Here is a 7,204-nt window from a genome sequence, read left to right on the forward strand (position 1 = left end):
ATTACCCGTAGTTAATACGTCTTCATTACAATTTCTCTCCCTCCCTCTCTCTCTCTCTCTCTCTCTCTCTCTCTCTCTCTCTCTCTCCAGCATACCAAAGATTCCCCGTGCTAATGATTTTCTGGGTATTAAAGAGGCACCCACTGCTGTCACTCTGGATATGAAACAAGAAAACAGATTATTGTCGAGATCACCCACTGTGAACACCCAAATGATACTTAAAAAATAATGATGTTCTTAACCATACTCATTAACAGCACAGTGCAGGAAAGAACAATACTCTCCTCCAGGAAAGCCAAACAGATTTCAAATTAGAGCATAAAGCGGAGAGGCAATCAGTTTGGAAATACACTGAGGATGGAAACAAAGCAGACGGTGTGGTGATATTCTGTTCCCACGCACACTAGGATTCGTGTACACCGGTGGTGGTTTAAAGTTACTAAACATTTGGCCGTGGTTATTGGTGTGAACTCTGCATCGTTTGTAATTTTTAATCATAGTTAACACATGAAAGACACCCACTGAAAGTATAATCCTATACAGTAACTTGCTGCAACAAATGTCGACCATGTACTATCTGCATAATGTGCTTGTAGTTGATGCAAAACACATCAAATCATAATGATGATTATTGTTCCTCCACTGTTCTTCACATCAAACATCTTCTGTATAAGTCCTGTATATTAGTATACCGTACATCTGTTGTGTTATTCCTACTGAAATAATTGGCACCATACAGCAAGAACAGAAAAGTAGGTGTTGGCTCTCTTTTGTGTTTAGGATGGCATGTAAGAGCATTTTTTAATTTAACCAATTTAATACTACGTTTAGGGCTCACAGCTTGACAGGAAGTCCATTTCAACAAGTTGCCAATGAATAACTAAGGCCTAATTTCCATTACATAGGAGAGTGATTCAAATGTTGGCCTATAAACGGACAGTAAAAGGAAGTCCAATGTTCCATAACTCAACCCTTGTCATGGCGTACTTTCCTGAATAGGACAACTAGGGACACAGTGGGATTGTTCAGTTCTCGCCAAGCCAAAACGATTCTTTGTCAGCCAGGCATAAATAACATAGTGTTGATTGTTCTGTCAAAGTTAATCTGACAGCTCGGGGAAGCAGTCATTTATCTAATGACAGAGTTTCTATGACAACAATCGATCCCCCTGCAGCCTGGGGTTTGTGTGTTTTTGTGTGTGTCTGTGGTGGTGCTGGTGGTGGTGTTGGTGGTGAGGGGGGGGTGCCAAACATTTGCCATTGGCTGTGTTAGTTGAACACAGTAAAACACATTCAGTAGCAGGGGACAGAGAAGCTTTGTGGGGATGCTCAGCTTTGTCCATTAAGGTATTACTTTCATAACTGCAGCATTCTTTTGTTTTATGCTTAATCAGCACAGTCACTTTTATTTCACAATACCACGGCGTGTCGAGTTTTCACCACTGAATTTCACCTGATATTCTGTGACATAATTTATTGCACAACCTTTTCTGAGCGTCTGCAGTCACTGAACACTAATTACTTTAATTCAAGTGTAGAAAATTAAACATTTTATTTTTGGCATAACGCTGTCAAATATCCTCATTAGTGCATTTTTCTTAAATCAGATGGCTGTTTTAAAGCTGTCTTGTAGGGCAGCAAGTAAAAATATATTTTTTTGTAATATTATTTTAGCCCTTCTTCTTTTCACTTTTTCATTCATGGCTGAGGTCAATGCAGAAATTCACTCTTGTGAATAAAGTGACAAAAAAAAATTAAAGGTGAAATTTTTGCTGTTTAGAGAAGTTAGGTGGTGTGTTCTGCTGGATAGAGAATATGAGGGAATAGTTCACATTGCATATTATCTTCAGTGCTTTTTCAGGGAGTTAGACATATCTCCGCTCTTGGACTCTCAGAAACACTTAGCTAAATTCTCGCTGTTACAGTCTCGTTGCACAAAACAGGTTACTGCTGTGGCAGTCATATGACCTTGATGTGTCATAACAATGGCTACCTGGTTTAAGGTTGTGGAGAACTGGCAGAGAATAGACTGGAGTGTTTCTGGAAAGGTGTACTTGGATGTCTCTGTTATCAAAGAATAGCATTTTATATCAATTCGTCTTATTCCTTAGAGCCCCCCACACCCCCACCCCAGCCCCTATGACTTATTTCTTGTCCCCAGAGAAAATTAATGACAGCTAGAGGAAGCACACATGCCTTTATGATGATATACGTCCCTCATAATGAAATGAATTGCTATTGTGAGAATGCTGAACATTGTCAAATGTATTTTGGATTATAATGAGTTGAAGGACATTGTGGAGCACTGAAAGACCCCATAGAACTGGGTAATAGCTAACAGCCAAGATATTAAAGTATTTTGTTGACAGAAGTCTGGTCGCATCTGCTTAGCCCTGTTAGTGCTTTTAACATCCTATTACTCTGAGGAACATTTGAGGTTGTATCCATTTAAATTCAGAAACTGCACCGCTGTTGCAACTTGTTTCTTTTCTTTATGGAATGAGAAAATTAAGAAAGACTTACTATCTTGGTCTGCTTTAGCTAATGTCCAAGTGTCCTGATACCTTGACAGAATGTCTCAAATAAGCTACGTGCTAGAAAAGCAGGAGGGTTGAGCAAAAAAAAAAAGGACCAAGACAGAACCTTGACAAATATCATCCATAACATTAAAATGGCCCCTATTGTCATTACGGACAGAGAGATTAAATTCATCTCATCAGACGTAAGTATGACAGGTGCCTCAATAGGCTGATGCCAAGCGGCAAGCCAAGAAGATTAGCAGGGCACTGATATCATTATTTCCGCCTATCAGGGATTCAGCAGGGAGGCAATTGTAATTTCTAGGCTTATTAGTCTACACTCGGAGGAGAGAAAGCCCAATGATAAAGCCGACTGTGACAGCCGGGCATTCCAGCAGCAAGTGCTGTCACTGTGACACTGACCAAATGCCAGTGTGCCTCTGTCCCTGTAATCCTGCCTAATGGAGGTTAACACACAATACAAAGAGGTCCTCATCACTGATCACAACAATCCACACATTTGCATTTTTAAGTTATAAGAGCGGTCACAGAGAAAATAAAAAATTAGAGAGGCGGTAACTTGTGGAAATGAAGAGGAGCGAGGAGGAGGCAGGGAATTTATTGGGCGCACGTAAAGATGCAAGCACACACATACACACATACACATCAAGTGTATTTTAAAGTTGTGTGGAGAAGTGGAGCAGCAATCTTGAGGGTGGCAGGCAGGCAGATCCTCTTGGCAATTCGAGACATCTGCCTCTCCTGCCTGGGCAGCCTGTGCCAACGCCGGCCCCCGGAGAGAGCCCCGTTCCCAGCACACTAAAGCCCAGAAGTGTTTGTCGAGCCTAATAAATATTGCACAGCGCTTCCTCTTTATCTCATGAATGTTTGTGCATGTCTGTGGGTGGCTGTAGATATAAACAAGGGATGAGCATTAAGCCCTTAAAAAAAGACGGCCGTCATCGACGCCATTGGCCTCCTCCCTAGATATACAACTTTGGTCGGCTGCCTTTAAGCCAGCGAGACACAGAGCGACTGAAAGACTTAAAGCACACAGGCATTACTATCTGCTCCCCAACACCTGAGTTCATCCCCTGTTCGATTTGTCTCTGTAAATCCAGGCATAGGATTGGGGTGCTGTCATATTTGGGCCAGATGAAGATATCTGCGACTCTGTTTGGCAACATGTCTCCTTAATTATGCCTAATTTGTAGACCAAATAGCCGCTTATCACTCCCACTGTCTGTGACAGCTTAATAATCTCTAACCTCAGTGTGGGTGTGTGTAAGAGGGAGCTGGGGAGCGTGACCGGGACCTTAATATGATTTGTGTATTTTGGTGTCACGGTTTAACAGTTTTATAAGCCAGCCCCGTGATAAGTATCATGTTATTAGGGAGTTACATATTTGACTTTATTTTTCTCAAAGGAATCCACATTGCGACCAATTGTATTACAATAATGGCATTAATCAGGGTATCCTGGGAGGAGGAGGACGGTCATTTGCATTGCAGCAGCTGACAGTTCTCTGTTAATATCTTTGTATGCATTGTAGACTCCCAGTGTACGCTCTAGAAAAGGTTATTGGTAGAAAAATAGAAGCAGCCTAAAGGGTTTTCAGCACCTTCCTCAAACTGTAAAATGTCATTGTAGTCATGTATGATGACATATAGTCAAAGGGGGCTGGTGATTGCTTTTCCTCTCTTGATACATTCCTTCTTTCTCCAGCATTTCTAGTGTGATTGTGTGAGTGTGTGTGTGTGTGACTGTGTGTTTATGTGTGTGTGTGTGTGTGTGTGTGTGTGTGTGTGTGTGTGTGTGTGTGTGTGTGTGTGTGTGTGTGTGTGTGTGTGTGTGTGTGTGTGTGTGTGTGTGTGTAACATAAGGAGGGGGTATGGGAATGGAAGTGGAGGTGGGCGAGAGGGCCCTGATGGCCCTGCAATGAAATCTGCCTGAGCTTGCCTCTACCAGCTGCAATTATCATTAAGCCTCCAATGGAACCGGTCCACTCCAGAGACACCTAAAAGCTGCCGTAGACCCACACATAATATTGTATTAAATGGGACCAAAAAAATCAATACACAATGCAAATGAAAAGCAGGGGAGTAGGATCCACTCAGTATGCATATTTCCTGTCAAGTACACTTTCTGACCCGCTGAACGCCGTTCGTGGCGGAACTCAGTACTTTTGAAAATTACTGATGATCTCTTGTTATGAGCCCCTATCTGCCTGCCTGGCACTATTTGTGATACGCTTGTCTAGCCGCGTGTGCTGAAAACCTGCTCGCTTCCTCGCTGAATTAAAAGAGTTTGTCCGTGAACTGAGGAGAATGTGCTGCTTATGTCCTTTTTGTACACAGTAAATGGAAATGTTGATAAATACCTCCTCCCATGAAGCACTTGTTTTGTGGTGGCTGTGTGTGCCGCACAACGGCACAAGAGAGCTAATTATGAGAAGGATGAGCCGAGGTGAGGAGCTGGGTGGGCAGCTACTTATTCTGCAGCCTTTCTTTCCATTGTGTGGAGATATAATTTCTGGGATGTAAACATTTGTGCTGCATTTGTTTGTGTTTGCATGTGCGTATATATGTGTGTGTGCCATTGGATGATGCATACAGTACATGGAAGAAATACTCCAGCAGGAGGGAAGGAAGCCCCTGAATGCATGTGCTCCGTTAGTGCAAACAGATAAGTGCTTATCATATACCTGTAGCCAGGAGGTCATATCCAATATAGCCAAGCAATTCCTCCAAGCCCACTTCCCCTGGTTGAATTTGCAATCTTAACTGGTAGGGTGGTCCCTTCTATTGTGAACAGGGCACACACTGGGTTGTCAAGGTATTCTCTCAGAGGCCCACATTCACTCTGTCCCACAGAAGCTATTTATTCTCTCTCTCTCTCTATCTCTCTCTCTCTCTCTCTCGCTCTCTCTCCCTCCCTCCCTCACACACACACATAAATAGGCACACAACATACACATACTGGAATCATTTTCAGATATTAGAAATTGATACCACACAGCTCGTATGTCCCCATGTAATAATATTATTTTCTGTAGTGGACTATGTATATTAAAAATCTCAAACTTTTAAGATTGAAAGAAAATCAGCAGAGAGAAATAATAATGCAAAATCCCAGACTGTACATTTTAAAATAGTGTATTCTTTAGTATTTGTATTGTAGTGTTTTTTTTAGTTAACAATGATTAAAATGTTCCAGCCAAGTCATGTTTATTTCAGTTTGTACATCTATGAAGGTTTATTTGATTTTATACCTTTCCTTTCCTTTCCTCCCCACAAAGTGATGACAAATTTAACTTGTGCAATTTTTGCCAACCTAAATTGGGATCAATGATTTTTCATATTTATCCAGTCCTGGAAAAGCTTTAAAAAAAAAAAAAAAGATATAAAACAATAAATTCACAGTGTTTATTGTGTCACTGATCAACACTAGCTGAACATACACTACCTTCTATAACAAAACCTGACTGTGATCTTCTGACCTTATTTACAATTTTACGATTTCTAATTTCTAACAAATTTTTTTAACTTAAATGTTCTTTTTTAAGGTTTCTGATTTTCAATAAAAATAATAATACAAATATTAAAATCATATAAAGCATTAGCAACTTCAGAAATATAAAAGTTAAACATTTCAAGAGATCACCAGCTTTTAGTCCTTTGCTTGTTTTTTTTTTTTGAACAGTAAACATTACAAGTAAGGAGCAGGATCTTTATCACGCAGCCATTTCATCATCACGGAGCAGAGATGGGCTGTTATCTAATTAGCCCCCAGCTAACACGCTTGTAAAATGAGACTTTACACAAGAACAATGTTTGTCACACTCGCTGATGTGGTTTCTCGTTTTCTCTCTCCCTCCTGCTTTCTTTCTCACACACTTTCTTATCTTTTTTTTTTTTTTTTTTTTTTTTTTTTCCCCCCCCCNGCACCTCAGCGGTGGAGAACATTTGTGAATTTGTTTTAGGTCAATGGTTATGATGTGAACTCATTATAGGAAAGGTCAGACCCATACATAAATGTATACTAGGCTACCGCAAGCGTGGCCCGTCTCAGAGAAGGATCTCAGGATACTTAAAGGACCTCGCCCTGGGAAGAGAGAAGGGCAGACCTCACAGGAGGTTCACAGGAGCTGACTATTCTGTCTCTAGCAGTCAGCCAATCCTGTCTCTCACTTCACTGATTATGCACACTTCCCAGACCGCACTGGAGATACTCCACGGGGAAAGGGGCGAAGAAGCAGGGTTTTATACGTTGTTGTGTCTAAATAATGATGTTGGAGCCATGAACAGGGGTGCCTGCTATTCCCCTTGGAGTTTTGGTTCACGGCCTGTCGCAGCTCTGGTTAAGGCTCCTGTGTCTAATGACCCATGTCAAAGACTACCTTGCACAGCTGTAATGACATATCATAGCTCATCACTTAGACCCCACACTGACAATTATAATCATATATGTAGCTTTTGCTGCTGGATCAGGCCACTATTATGACAAATTGATGTGGTGATGAGAGACACGGAAGTAGGAGAAGGAGCTGGGGAGTGGAACAGAGAAGGAGGGCAAGAGCAGGGGAATATGTGTGAGCACGGAGCACAGCACTAAGGGATGACTGAAGACACCTAGTGAGGAATTGCAGTATCAGTGTTCCTTACACAAGGTTTCATTCTTCACGC

The sequence above is a fragment of the Seriola dumerili genome, unplaced genomic scaffold (genome assembly GCF_002260705.1).
Source record: "Seriola dumerili isolate Sdu_G_001 unplaced genomic scaffold, Sdu_1.0 BDQW01000149.1, whole genome shotgun sequence".
Taxonomy (NCBI): domain Eukaryota; kingdom Metazoa; phylum Chordata; class Actinopteri; order Carangiformes; family Carangidae; genus Seriola; species Seriola dumerili.